At 38.4% G+C, this 16,243-nt stretch overlaps 1 protein-coding gene and 1 pseudogene across 4 annotated transcripts in view; one reads left to right on the top strand and one right to left on the bottom strand.

Moving 5' to 3' along the window:
• The window catches only part of SPAG16 (sperm associated antigen 16), a 738,021-nt gene that overhangs the window by 513,568 nt on the left and 208,210 nt on the right, over window positions 1-16,243 (bottom strand). The gene's annotated exons all lie outside the window — the stretch shown is intronic.
• LOC114493995 lies at window positions 2,974-3,394 on the top strand (annotated as a pseudogene).

The raw sequence follows: 16,243 nt of genomic DNA on the forward strand, positions 1-16,243 counted from the left end.
GGGAAGGAGAGACCATCCTTCAAAACACACCGAACACAGGTTTGGTTCCTGATGTCCTCATAATTCTGGGCTTGGAATTTCCATGAGTCTTTTTTTTTTTTTGCCTTTATAATTAAGCATATTTTTAAAACTATCAGAAATGATATTTGTTCCTCATAAACCAAAGACAACATAGAAGTCATTTTGCATTGAAAGGCCTGAAACACAGGCCTGATATTATGTGCTGCTCGACATCTGGTGGACCTGGGAAGGCCTTGAATGGTCTAACAAGCTCCCCTCCCAAAGCCACTCCCACGAACAAGCTCCCCTCACCAAACAGGTCTCCTTATCAAAAAGACTACATGTAGTTCCTGCTTATTCTTGAGGTGCAGGTCTAATTCCCTGCTACTACCGGTATTGTTGAAAGAAGTCAACCACATCATCTCTTGGGAGTCAAGGGTCACCTGACCCTCTTAATACTACAAAGTCTGCCTTCCCCAGCCTCTCCTCGTTCACCCTGTTCCTGAATTCAACCCCCATGTGGCCCCTCAGTGGGAACTGTGTCCTGCCCGCCGTGGCTGGGGTTCATGTGAGAATCTGCGGAACTCACCTCTCCGGTGTCTGCTGGGTGTCATGTATTTGGTCATCCTCATAATCCGAACGAAAATCCCTTCCTCTCCAGCAGTGTGAACAGCAAGCAATTAACCCCTTTTATTTATGTATGAGAGACCATGGGTGCCTCCCGTGAGCGCCCTACATCTAGACTCCTATTCCAGACACCTTATCCTCAGTATCTCACCTGCTTGTGGAAAAACAAACAAAACATTTTTTAAAAAATAGGTCTGTATGTCTCTAATAATATCCTTTTCACATTTACTTTGAAAGGGCAGTCCTAAATATCACGCAACCATAAAATTAATGGATACCTCCTACCCAATGTAACTTCCCAATATTTTTATCATAAAATGGCCAACACATAATCAGAGGAGTCAGGTGCTTCAGTGGTATCGCAGGAACAGAATTTTCAGGGATACCCATGTAGGATGAGTTTTAAGAGATAGAGACAAGATTTATTAGAGTGTAAAGAAGAAGTACACTCTTGGAGAGGGCAGAGAGCAGCCAGGCTATAGGGTAGTGGCTGTGTGGACTCAGGAAAGGGAGTTACAGAGGCAAAACGGGAGTCCTCTGGCCGCTGCTCACTGCTGCCCTGGTTGCAAGTCTGGTGGGGACCCTTGGACCCCTTGTTTACGAAACAAGAAGGCAAAAACCTAAGTGCCCAAGAGAAGGAAGGACACACGCGTTCTCCAAGGAGGGCATACGCTGAGTTCTTTGTCAGGTTTTCAGTTTTTTAAATATTTCGTTGGGTTTTGGGAAAGTGCCATCTTTCTTTCAAACTATCCAATCTCTTTCCTGGTTTTCCTGGGGCTCGTACCCTTCTGTTAATCCGATCTTTTTCCCCAGACTTTCCCACGCTAGTCTCCTCCCCCTTTTATGGTAACCATTTTGGTTCCTCCTGTGCATGCTTCATCGTTCTGCTTCATCATCTGGCTTCCATTGAGAACGCACTTAGTACAAGGAATTCCCCTCGTGCTTTCTTCCTCCCCTGTTGTTCAGGCAGAAGGATGCCAGTTACCCTGAAGGTGGTTGTAAATCTCTCTTTTCTGCCTAGTCGAGTAAGCAGGAAGGTTTGCTTCACTTGGCGGAACAACGCCAGTTACTCTCCAGGGTTTCCGCTCCTTCTGCTCCCCTCCTCTTTCGTTCATTACCTAACTGCCTGCTCTAACCGTTGGAACAACAGTGAACTGTTAGGAGAATGATGTAGAAAGGGAAAAAAGAAAAGGTTATCCACAGATTGCTTTTTAAATGTATTTATAGTTTCCATGCTGTCTGGTAAATATGACAAAAAAGGAGTTAAAGAAAAATTAACAATTGTTCTTAGTATCAGCAGTGCAATTTTAAATCAAATTACACTACTTATTTGGCTAGGTCTCCTTTCTGGGTGCATCAGATTTGCAAGACTAAAAAAGAGTAGAAATTTTAAATTATCTGGTTCTTGGAAATAGCTATTCAAATTCTGAGCGAAAACAAAAGAAAAATTGTAAGTAAAGAATGTTTCGTCTGAAGTTTTCCAGTAGGAGTGGGCTGGGATGGGAGTAAAAGGCAGAAAACTGCACTTGAACATCAATTATAATAAAAATAAATAAAAAGATCCAGAGGTAGGCAGTACGAGGCTGGTATGGCAAGTCACTGCCCCCAGGAACGCAGGCACCCTCCTCCTTTATGCCTCACCACCTGGGTCACAGCCCGCACCCTCGAGGCTGGTACTTTGTCATCCAAGGCAGCTTCCACAAGACAACCACTCTGCTTGTGGTTTAGCAAAGTCTGAATGATGGGAACTGGCCGCCCTAAGTCCCAGAATGAGAGGAGAGAGAGAGGCTTTGCCTTTGAGAGCAAGAAGAGAGGAGAGGAGGTGAAGGAAATCTCTCCTGACAGAGCGGAGGCTGCAAGTCAGTGGGTGCCACAAACGTTTGCCCACATCCCTGTATAGATCTCTGGATTACCAGGAAGTCACAGGATCTTGATTCTTGTTTTACATTTGCTCTCTAGAGAAGCTGTGAGCCAGCAATCTGTGGGTGTGCCAACCTCCCTGCCCCTCCTTGGCCATACCTGGCCTCATCCCTCTAGGTGCCCAGTGTACTCATGCTCTCCCTTCGAAGTTTTCTATCAAGCCTCAGTTTCAGGTGGTACACTAAAACCTGCACCAATGACAAAGCCCATAACTTCCCCAATGCTATTTCTATTTAAACACTCATTAAAGACTTTCCAAATGGAAAAAATATATAAAGTTTGCAGTAAGGGCCTTGCAGACGCCACTGCCCCAGAGCTCCCCGGGCCCAGTCGTGGTCAGCCTCTCTGTGTTCTTCAATACTGCTGTAGACAGCGAGCCCTTGAGCTGCATCTCCTTGGAGCTGTTTGCAGACAAAGTTCCAAAGACAGGAGACAACTGTCATGCTCTGTGCGGTGGGGAGAAAGGGTGTGGTTACAGATGTTCTTGCTCTCACGGAATTATTCCGAGAAGTGTTGCAGGGTGGTGACTTCACATGCCGTAATGGCACAAGACACAAGTCCATCTATAGGGAGAAATTTGATGATGAGAATTTCATCCTGAAGCACACGGGTCCTGGCATCTTGTCCATGGCAAATGCTGGGCCCAACACAGATGGTTCCCAGGTTTTCACCTGCACGGCCAAGACCGAGTGGCTGGATGGCAAGCATGTGGTCTTCGGCCAGGTGAAAGATGGCATGGGTGTTGTGACAGTCATGTTGTGAGCGCTATGGGTCCAGGAACGGCAAGACCAGCAAGAAGGTCACCACTGCTGACTGCAGACAACTCGCATAAATTAGACGTGTGTTTTACCGTGACCGGCAGACCATCCCCGCTGTAGATCCAGACAGCACGCCTTCACCCTCATCTGCTTGGACTGTCCTATAATCTTCATGCTCTCGCTGCAGTTCATTGAGTTCCACATTTTCCTTGCCCTTCCAAGTCTATCTGGATTACGGAGTTCAGCTTATTGCTTATGAAACTTAGTGAACTCAATTAAGCCCATTTCTGTGTTAGGAACAGCAGGGTTCTGGAGAGATGAAAACTGAAAGGACATGTTGCTTATTTACAACCCTTCTGTTTCGCAACTGTGGCAACTCGGAAGAGAACAACTTGGGCAGAGGGAGCATTTGCCCAGAATGGCTCTGGGAGCAGCGACCGGGAGGCGGGGGGCGAGGAGAGAAAAGCCAGAAGGAACTGACAGTGGGCAGAGGTGAGACAACGAAGGGAACCTCAGCCTTAAACCGGGGAGCGTATCTGGGCGTGAAGCGAGAGAGAGACCGTCACGCTGAAGGAATGCGGGTAAGAGCTGCGAGCAGCAGGATCAGTGGGGCCTGGGCGGTTTAGATTACGATGTCTTAAAAGAGTAATTACCTAATTATCACATCTTATTTGCTCCAAAATCTAATCACAAAATAATCAAGTATGTTGTATTAGAGAGCTGGATGAAATTTCAAAGTATAAAATATTATAACTACAAAGTTATAATAGCTTGTCATTTTGACTGGTAGAGTTATTATTATTACTTAAGTTCTCTATTCAACTAAAATACATATAGTAAATTAAATTTGCTTAAAATTGTTAATTCCCAGGTAAAGATATATATTAATATGTATTATATATATATATATATATATATACATCTTCTCTATTAATATGAAAAACTTTAGAAACATTAGAACACAAAGCCTAGATAATAAAATAATTTAAAAATATATATCTATTTACAAATGACACTTGTAACTGTTAGATATTAAATTGTTGACATTTTATATGCAATGCACTATAACATATGAGACATCTTTTTCATCACAGCAATTCAAAAACTAGGGGTAGAATGAGTATTTCCTTTAAAGTTATAGGTATTTTTCAACTGTTCTTTTCTTATTTTATTGTTTTGTAACAAATTAATTTTATTATAATATAAAATCAGGCTTATTGCAAAATTTCAAAATGTAATGAAATGTATAAAGTAACTATTGCACTCCCTGGTAGGAAGCACTGTTGACAATTTTTTTGCATAGTTTTCAAGACCTTCTGTGTGTGTGTGTGTGTGTGTGTGTGTGTGTAAAAATGTGTGTGCTAATCTGGGTATGAACATAGTTTTGTTACATTGTACACCCTCTTCTGCTGTGTGCTTTTTAGCCGACTGAACAGTACTGTAAGATATATGTCAGTACGGGTGCATCTTTAATCCTCAAAACTGTAATGTTTCACTACGTGGAAGTATCATAATTTATTTTTCCAATCATTTTTTTAATGGACACTTGGATTTCCATTCTATTATAATATCTAAGTCAAAATAACTACATGTTGAAATGAACCAGAAAATTAAAATTAAAATTGGCAGTAACAGCCTCCCTGCCTACAGTGATAATATAATCAGAGTAAACATAGCGCTAGGCAGTGGTGTCCAACCTTTTGGCATCTCTGGGCCACACTGGAAGAAGAAGAGTTGTCTTGGGTCATGGATTAAATATGCAAACACTTACAAAAACTGATGAGCAAAATAAAGGTTTTAAGTAAATTTATGATTTTGTGTTGGGCCACATTCATAGCCATCCTGGGCTGCAGGTTGGATACCCCTGTGAGAGTTTAAGAAAAAAAAAATGCCAACCTAGAAAGAATTGTGTCAAATAGTAATGTTAAAAAATGTGAAAAAAAAGGAGAGATATGAGAGAAGTATTTGTTCTACTGGGAATAAATACATTTAAATTCTGATAAGGACTGAGTGGGAAAAGAAGGGGATTCTAGGCCAAAGCAGAGCATGGTATTAATGGGTTCCTAGAATGGAAAGGAAAACCACAAAGAAAAATGAAAAATAGTCAAAGTGATCTAGCAGATTCAGAAATTGATCTTGAACATCTCACAACTTTCTAATACGCCACTCCTTCTTACAGTCCTTTAACTGCCCCTCCACATTACTTCGGTCTATTTTATATATTAGTTTCCTAAAGAAAAAAACCCTCATATGTCTAAGTTATTTTTAGTCACATAATAATATCTTATGTGCCACTGGTCTATAATAAATATTTTCGGATAAATGGTGATAATATTTGATTATCAATTAGTCTAACCAGAACTGGGGTCTGGTTTCGAATCTGTCCTCATTTGCTGTGTGATTACTCTTAGGCTTCAGCGTCCCCACCACTGATGTGAATGATGTCCTAGAGACCACAAACGCTTATTTTCAGCTCAGAGGCTATCTAAATGAGTGTGCCCTGCTCACCGTCCTGTTGGATCTGGAATCTCTGCAGCGCTCTGGCTGTATCCGAGTGTAACAAGAATGGGTGCCTAAGCCAAGGCCACTCAGACCTAGAGGTTGTGATGGCTAGTTGTATGTGTCCACTCGACTGGCTCACTGGGTGTCCAGATCTGTCTAAACATGATTTTGGTGTGCATGGGGGGGTGATCCTGGACAAGATTAACATTTGAATCAATTGACTCAACAAAATGAATCGCTGTCCCATGTGGGTGGACATCATCGAAATCCACTGAGGGCTGAAAAGATCAAAAAGCACAGAAAGAGAGAATTCACTCCTTTTGCCTGAGCACTCGAGCTGGGACATCGGTCTCCCATGCTCAGACTGAGACTTCAACCATCAGCTTCCCTGTTTGCAGGCCTCAAAGCTTGGACTGAACGATACCACCACCAGCTTTCCTGAGTGTCCAGCTTACAGACAGCAGGTGACAGGACTCTGGGCCTCAGGAATCACATAAGCCAATCTCTCATCGCATACAGGGAAGGTGGACAAAGAAAGAGTCTTGTGCAAGAGACAAAAAGAAATGGGAGGCAGCAGCTGCCCCAGTGGGGAGAGAGACCAGGTAGGTCTCCAGGAGGGAGGCAGTAAAAGCAGCAGCTCCACAGAGCTGTCTTGGTTACTGTTAAAATTGACACCCCGGTAATGTGTTTCTTCCCCATCACAAGGCCCCTGGATCCAAGAAGCCTTTGATAAATCTTGCCTCTCTGCAAATAATGAATACCTATGAATTCGAGAGGATTGCACAGGACCGCCATGTCCTGACCCGCCAAGAGTGAGGTTCTGCCTTCAGCATGGCTGCCGTAGCCAAGCTCCAACTGTCCTGTATTTTCCTTCAAGTTTTCTTTACAGTGATTTACCTTTTCACTTATAAACAGTTTTAGGTGCAAATTAAATAATATTAGTCGAGGTTCTGTTTTAATATAGCAGTCATATTTTTAGTATTACAAATACAAAAATAAAAATGGAGACTATTCCATATACTCCCTTGAAATGAATTTATATAATTTTAGGCTTTTTTTAATTTGAAAATAATCTGGGAGTTAAACATGAATGACAGCAGTGAATTATTTTCTTAGTTGTTTCCCCAACTAAAGACACTTTGTAGCAAACACAGGGTGGTTCTTGGTTTGTAGGGGAGGCTTTAAAAAATAATTGGAGAAATAACTCTGACCTCGTTTAGTTGGTCATGTGAGAATTACCTATCCTTCTGTCTTGCTGTTCCAATGCTGTTTTAATTTTCTAATGGACTATATTTTGTTTGCTGATTTGAGACATTCCAAAATGAACCTCAAATTCCAAGATATTACAAACATTTCAAAACTAGAAGTAACACACAAGAGAGAAGTTTAATATTTGTATGCATGGGGTGAACAAATTAACGGTCTGCGGTAGTTAGTTAGCTTTGGAATATTAATGGGCGTATTATCAGTATATGAAAAAGTCTCTCCTATTTCCCAGGACAAATAAGGCATACTAAATATTTAAACTCAAGGAGAAGAACTTTGATTTTGAAAGAGCTAAAACTCATTGGAAAATTATCCTTTGAGAACAAAACAAAATAACCCTCTCCTCAAATTCTATAAGAGTAACACAAGCTTACGAAAGCATTTATCTTGTGATGTGAAGGTAATTACTAGTAGCAGTTTTTTAAAAATGCTTAATAAAAATGAAATTATGCTATGCAACACATGATCACCTGTTCGACAATAATTTCTGATAAATTTTAGGAATTGGGTATAATATGTTCACCAAATAAAAAATAGTAGAGTCCTGTTTTCACGTATTTCTAAATCTGATCCTCTGGGAGGGAAGCAGCACCTGTGAGGGGTTGCTAGGGAAAGGCTGGTGTTCTCTGGTTACGCTCAGGCACACACAGAGTCACTGAGAGGCGCAATTTCTGTTGCAGAGAGTGGGAAGGAAAGAGTGGAAGCAAATGAGACATGGGAGCAATGGTGTTTGCACGGGGAACAATAGTGTGTGAACAAGCTACAACCCAGAGTTAGGAAATCCACTTTCTTTTCAACCCCACAAGATGCCCCTTATTATACTCAGAGGATTCTCACTTCTGATCTGAGATATACCATGACTAACGGAGCATTCACATAGCCCTATTTGGGCATTAAGGAATTAAAAAGTTTGGGGAGTTTTTATTTACTCCTTCTTCATTAATTTTGTCAATACAAAAGGCTCAGAAGATTTATTTGGTGTTACCAAACACTACACAGTTTTGTGCTTAACTACATTTTTCTTCTTGTGGGATATTTTGAAAGCTTATTTTAAAAAAAATGAAGAAAGGATTTCTGTGGACTTCTTATAGTTAAACTGAGACAAATGGTGTTTTTCGCAGAGGCTGCTTTAGAGGGAATGTCATAACCAAAACAACAATGTCTTTTGACAAAACCAATGATAAGAATTTGAAATTTTTACTCTTTTATCCCAAGGCTTGAACTTTAATAGCCATGTAGCTTTGGTAATATGCTACTGATACAAGTCACAGTTTTTCTAAAGGAAACTAGAGCAGGATTAAAGCAAAAACAATAGTAACATAATATCTATGAGTTAAGAATGCCACTGGGAAAGATTACCAGCATAGGTTTAAAAATGTGAAAACAGACCTCCATGCAAAAATCAAACAGATTTTAACAATTTTTCTTTGCTAATATCTCTAAACAAGCAAAAATGCAACTCATAAGTATTTTAAATTGTTAAGCCAGAGGCAAAATTTGCATTTTAATATAATAGCAAAATTTATGGGCTATTTTCCAAAAAGACTTTTTTACACAGTTATATTTCTCACGAAATGTACATTAATAATGCAATGTGTTACCCAAAGAGCTATGCTAAATATTAATTACATGAAAGCAAAATAAAAATATACCACTCTGAAAATTTAATAGAATTCAATCTGTAAATTGTGTTGCCCAGCTTTAATTAAGACATTACACACTAATTTTCCTCGGTTGCTCACAATCATAATCATTGCATGCACGGATGAGTCTCTGAATTCTTGTAATAGAATTTATTGTGTGTCCTTGTGTCTTTAAGGCTAATAGTATATGGATTTTTTTAAAAGGACCCATATCAATACTAAAACATGAAAAATTATCTAAATATGGATAAGATGTACTTTTTAAAAAAGAACTTTTAATTAACTATGATCAATTATAATGATATAAAATTAATTAAGTATTCTGCCCAATCTATGTATCTCACCACTCTCTGGGGCGGGGGGTGGGGGGGGAGAGTTTATCCCCAGCATCTGGCTTACATCATGGGTCCCTGTGGTTCATCTCTGTCACTGACACAAAAATATTACTCTCTATCCAGATTCATGTCTACGTTTTATACTTTTTTAAAAAATATTTTATTTGTTTATTCTTAGAGGGAAAGGGAGGGAGAAAGAGGTGGGGGGGAAGCATCAATGTGAGAGAGACACATCAATCAGTTGCCTCTTACACAACCCCAGCTGGGGACTGGACTGCTACCCAAGCATGTGCCCTGACCAGGAATTGAACCAGCGATTCTTCACTTTGTGGGATGAGGTCCAACCAACTGAGCCATACCACTCGGGCTTATTTTTTTAAACATTGTTTTTATAAGAACTTCAAAACTAGATGCTCAAGAATGAGAAGAGTATGACCATGAGAGAGCAATAAACCCTTTCTCCATCACCTTTCTCAATCACCAGCCTCATCCTAACAGGCAAGGCCTCTTGAAATATATGAATGCATCTTTGCACTTTATGCAGAAATGCATGAGGCAACAAGATTATGGTGCCCCACTGTATCCCATTTTCTACTGCTTCAGGATCGCCAACTCTTCTAGGTCATGGATGCATCTTTTCACATCTAGACTCCTGTACTTCACTTTCCCCTCACTTAATTTCCCCAGCTACAGATCCATGTAGCCAAGCCTCACTGTGACTCCTAAAGTCCTTTCTTTCTATCCCACTGACTACATCAAAACCTATGCTATATTTATAAATACAGAGTACTTGAATTTCCGTGAAATGAATGGCAGTGGGCCTTGTTTTCTCCCTTCTGAATTGAGTGTACAGTTCAAAGTGGGTGAGGACAAAGCTCTATACTAGTCAACAAGACATTAATAAGAATTAAGTAAATGTAAAAATAAAAATAGACTCTTTTTTAAATATTTTATTTATTTATTTTTAGAGAGGGAAGGGAGGGAGAAAGAGAAAGAGAGAGAGAAACATCAATGTGCGGTTGCTGGGGGCTGTGGCCTGCAACCTAGGCATGTGCCCTGACTGGGAATCAAACAAAAATAGACTCTTAATTGGGATACTGATGTTAGTCAAAGATTGAAGTATCTTTCCAAACAGAATACATGCATTTCTAGAACACTCACAACCAATCCCTGGGGCCCTGTGTAGATGCAGGGTCACTCTGCAAAAGCCTGAGGCCACCACTGCTGGGAGGGCAAGGCAACAAAGAAGGTGGTGGGTTCTCCAAACACCTTGCCCCCCACATATGCTGGCTGCACTGGTGGTGGTGTCTGTCTGTAGGGGACATCACTGGGATTTCATGGATTTGGAACTCCATCGCCCTCCAAGTGCCCCTGCAGGGTTGGTCCCCTGGGACCAGAATAACAGGGTCACAGAAGAGACATCCATTTTCCTAGGGAACACAGGCCATTTACCACCACCCTGAAGAGATCTGGAAAGCTAGAGACATGCAAGAGAGCTAAAAACATGTGATTTTATGCCATTGACTGGAAAACCATAGAAAGGCTTCTTATCAATCTATTTAAAAAGTGCCACTCATACACAGATTTCTAGACAAAAATGGAGCTTGTCAAATACCATTAATAACCAAGGTAACAAGGTAGAAAAGAAAGAAAAAGTAAAATTTCCAGAAAATAAACTTAAAGACATGACAATATATGATTTAAATGACAGAGAATTCAAGATTACAACCCTGAAAAAACAACAAGATGCAAGAAAACGCAGATAGGCAGTTTAATGAACTCAGAAACAAAATCAATGAACAAAATTAGTACTTTAACAAAGAGACTGAAACTCTAAAAAAAACAATAGAAATTCTGGAGATGAAGAATTCAATAAAGAAATCAAGAATAAACTAGCTAGCTTAGAAAATAGAGCAGACCAGATGGAATAAAGAATTAGTGATACTGAAGATAAAATTCTAGAAATAATGCAGAGGGAAAAAGGGAGACTTGAGCATAAAAAAGTGAAAGAATTCTACAAGAACTATCTGATTCCCTCAGAGAGAGCAATATAAGAATAATAAGCATGTCATAAGAAGAGAAAGGGAAGGTAACAGAGAATCTATTCAAATAGTTGATGAGAACTTCCAAAAACCTATGGAAAGAGCTAGATCCTTGAATCCAAGAAGCAAACAGAACACCTAGTTACCTCAATTCTGCAAGGCACACTGTAACACAACTATCAAAAAATTAAAGACAAAGGAAGATTTCTCAAGGCAGTCTGGGAAAAAAAGAAAGTGGCTCATAAAGAAGAGTCAATTAGGCTATCATCAAACTTCTCAGCAGGAACCCTACAAGTAAGAAGAAAGTGGAACCAAATATTCAAACTACTAAGAGAAATAACCAGCCAAGAATAATACGTCCAGCAAAGTTATCCTTTAGATATAAAGGAGAAATAAAGACTTTTCCAGAAGCTGAGAGAATTTATCACCAGAAAACCCCCATTGCAGGAAATACTCAAGGGAGTTATTCTACCTGAAACAAGGAACAAAAGATCGTAAAACTATGGATAAGATCACCAAGAACACAGGACTAACAGGGATAATTTGTGACAGCAAAAACACAGGAGAGGATAAAGGTCTGAGTTTGCAAAAAAGAGACCCAATGCATTAAAAAAAAGACTATTGTACATAAGAAACCACACACACAAAACTGAAACACAAAACTTAAAAAAAGAGAAAACAGAGGAAAATTGTATAGAATACTGCCAAACAAAAAAACAGACAAAAACAAAAAAGAAAAAAAAATGGAAGAAGAGAACTATCAGAAAACAAAAGATAAAATGGCTATAGGGAATCCTCATACATCAATAATTACCCTAAATGTAAATGGACTGATTTCACCAATAAAAAGGCACAGAGTAGCAGACTGTATCAAAAACAAAAAAATAAAAACAAACCCAACCTCATACTACCTTCAGAAGACACATCTGAGCTGTAAAGACAAAGATAGACTCAAAGTGAAAGGGTAGAAAATGATTCTCCAACCAAATGGCATCCCCAGAAAACCAGGTGTAGCCATACTTATATATGACAAAATAGATTTGAAGATAACAAAGGTAACAAGAGACACAGATGAGTATTTTATAATGATAAAAGGACACTACATCATTTAGACATAACACTTCTCAATAAAAATGTACTCAATCAGGGAGCACTGAAATATACAAAACAACTATTATCAGAACTAAAGGGAGAAACTGACATAAACACAATCATAATAGGGGACCTAAACACTCCATTGGCAGCTCTAAATAGATTATCCAAACAGAAAATAAATAAAGAAATAATCAATCTTAAGTGATACATTATACCAAATGGACATAACTGACATTTACAGAGCCTTCTTTCATTCCCAGAACATCAGATTATACATTCTCCTCCAGTGCACATGGGACAGTTTCAAGGATAGACCATGTGTTGGGGCACAAACTAGCCTCAACAAATTTAAGAAGACTAAAATCATACCAAGCATATTCTCTGACCATAATGTGTTGAAATTAGAAATCAATTGTAAAAAGGAATGAACCGCACTCCAACAAATATGTGGAACATATTTGAACATATGTGGAGTAGTACACAACATACTACTAAAAAATGACTAGGTCAAGAAAGAAATAAAAGGCAAGATCAAAGATATATAGAAACAGATAAAATGACAGTCTGACATATAAAAACTTCTGGGATACAGCAAAATCAGCAATGAGAGGGGAGTTTATATTATTACAGGCCTATCTCAAGAAACAAGAAAAATCTCAAGTAAAAAACATGACATACTAAAGAACTGGAAAAAGAAGAACAAAAGTAGCCTAAAGTCAGCAGAAAAGAGAAAATAATAAAAATAAGAGCAGAATTTAATAAAATATAGGACAAAAAGATTATATAAAAATTAATACAAAGAACTAATTCTTTGAAAAGATTAATAAAGTTGACAAATCCCTGGCTAGACTCACTAAGAAAAAAAAGGACTCATATAAACAAAATCAGAAGTGAAAACATAAGTTACCACAGACATCACAGAAATACAAAGGATCATACTACAATCCTAGTAGTGAAAGAGTACATGGCACCAACAACCTAGGAGAAATGGGTAAGTTCTTAGACCAATCAGCAAGGAGGGAATTGAAACAACCATTAAAAACCTCCAAAAAAAGAGAGAGAAAAGTCGAGGACCAGATTGCTTCATTGTTGAATTCTACCAAACATTCAAAGGAGATCTTGATAGCATCATTTTCAAATTCTTCGAAACACCTGAAGAAGAGGCAACACTTCCTAACATATTTTATGAGGCCAACAAAACACTGATACCAAAACCTAGCAAGGATAACACACAAAAAAGAAAACTACAGGTTAATATCTCTGACAAATACAGATGAAAAAATCCCAAACAAAATACTAGCAAATTAAATACAATAATATATGGAGAAATAGTACATTACAATCAAGTGGGGTTTGTTCCAGAGGGACAAGGACGATTCAACATATGCAGTCCCACACATTAACAATTCTGGGTTCTTTGTAATAGAACAATGTAATATCCCACATTAACAAAAGATAAAAGTAATATAATCTTATCAGGAGATGCAGAAAAAGCATTTCATAAATATGATGCCCATTTATGATTAAAACAATAAATATGTATAGAAGGAAACTACCTTTCATGATAAAGTCTATATATGACAAACCCTCAGCTAATATCATACTCAACAGAAAAACTGAAAGCTTTTCCTCTAAAATCAGGAACAAGACAGGGATATTCCTTCTTACCACTCTTATCCAACACAGTACTAGAAATCCTAGCCAGAGCAATCAAGCAAAAGAAATAAAGAGCATCCAAATTAGGGATAAAGAGGTTAAAAGTGTCACTTTTGGCAGATGACATAATTCTTTATATAGAAAACCCTAAAGATTCTACCAAAAAAAAAAACTATTAGAAACAATAAACAAATACAGTAAAGTTACAGAATACAAAATTAATGTACAAAAATCCACTGCATTCCTGTATACTAACAATGAAATTTCGGAAAGAGAAATAAAAAAACTCCTTTTGCAACTACAACAAAAAGAATAAAATACCTAGGAACAAACTTAAAGGATGTGAAGGTCCTACATACTGAAAACTATAAAGCATTTAGAGATTGAAAAAGACATAGTGAAATGCATACTGCGTATTCATGGACTGAAAAAAGTCAAAATAGTTAAAATGGCCACATTACTCAAAGCAATATGCAGATTTAATGCAATCCCCATCAAAATTCCAATGTCACCTTTTAAAGAAATAGAACAAAAAATCAACAGATTTGTATGGAACCACAAAGGACCCTGAATAGCCAAAGCAATCCTGAGAAAAAAGAACAAGGCAGAGGTATCACACTCCCTGACTTCAAATTATATTACATAATCAAAACAGCATGGTATTGGCAGAATAACAGACACACAACAATGAAACAAAACTAAGAACCCAGAATCAAAACCACATGCATATGGGCAAATGATTTTGGAAAAAGAAGCCAAAAACATACAATGCAGAAAAGAAAGCTTTTTTAATAAATGATACTGGGAAAATTGGAAAGCCACATGCAAAAGAATGAAACTAGACTACAGTTTGTCCTCATTTATAAAAATTAATTCAAAATGGATCAAAGACCTAAATATAAGATCTGAAACAATTACATAGGAGAAAACACAGCAACTAAACTTATGAGCCTCGGTATTAAAGAAAATTTTATGAACTTGACTCCAAAGGCAAGGGAATTAAAGGCAAAAACAAACAAATAGGACTAAAGCAAACTGAAAAACTTCCTCACAGTGAAGGAAGCTTCCAACAAATAAAAGGCAACTAACCAAACAGGAAAAGACATTTGCAAACAACAGCTCCCAGGAGGGGTTAATATTCAAGATACGTAAAGAACTCACACAACTCAACAACAACCTAATTTAAAAGTGGGCAGAGGACCTGAGCAGACACGTCCCACAGGAAGACATACAAACGGCCAACAGATATATGAAAAGATGCTCAACTTCACTAGCCAATAGGGAAATGCAAATCAAAACTACAACGAGATACATAAAATCAAGTGTTGAAGAGAGGTTGTGGAGGAAAAGGAACCCTCAATTCACTGCTGGTGGGAATATAAACTGGTACAGCCACTATGGAAAACAGTATGGAGGCTGCTTGAAAAATTAAGAATAGAGTTACCATATGACCCAGCAACCCCTTTCCTTGGTATCTACCTGAAAACTTTGAAAACATTTATTTGTAAAGATTTATTCACCCTGATGTTCATTGCAGCATTATTGATGGTTGGCCAAGACATGGAAACAACCAAAGTGCCCTTTGATAGATGATTGGATGAAGAAGATGTGGTACATGTATATAATGGAATACTACTTATACATAAGAAAAGATCAAATACTGCCATTGTTGACAACATGGATGGACCTCATGAATATTAAATAAAATAAGTCAGTCAGAAAGAGCTAAGAGCCACATGAGTTCATTCATATGTGGAATACAAAACAGAAACTCATAGGCACAGACAACAGTGTGGTTGTTACCAGAGGGTAGGGGAGTGGGGGGTAGTAAAGGGTAGACGGGGCCAAACATATGGTGACAGAAGATGATTTGACTTTGGGTGGTGGGCACACAATGCAATACAAAGATCATGTATCATGGAAATGAGCGCTTGACATCTATATAATCTTATTAACCAATGCCACCACAATAAAGCTAATTAATTAAAAATAATAAATAAATGATATAAATAAATAAGTAAAAGCAATACAAATTGCTATCTGCAAAGTCAATGCAACTCCTTGGGACATATAAAAACGTATTCCTACTTTCAAAGTTCTCTGTCATGGTTAACCCAGGTCGTATAAGCAACTCCCTGTAACACAACACTCAAAAAAAACAATTAATTGGGGTAAAATAATGTGCACAATCAGTCTGAGGGAGGAAAAGTGCAGTCTGCGCTGGATGGGGATGAAGTGGGGGCCTGTCAGGATGGAAAGAATTCCAGAAAGCAGGGAACGGAGCCGCTACTAGCCAACTCAAAGGCTACAGTAATTAATTTTCCCTTGGTGTTCTGCACCCTTGAAACTGCTCGTCATGATACCAGTAAATGGCACCCACCAAGTTGAGCAAGTTAGAA

This window comes from Phyllostomus discolor, chromosome 4, assembly GCF_004126475.2.
Source record: "Phyllostomus discolor isolate MPI-MPIP mPhyDis1 chromosome 4, mPhyDis1.pri.v3, whole genome shotgun sequence".
In the NCBI taxonomy this organism is placed as follows: Eukaryota; Metazoa; Chordata; class Mammalia; order Chiroptera; family Phyllostomidae; genus Phyllostomus; species Phyllostomus discolor.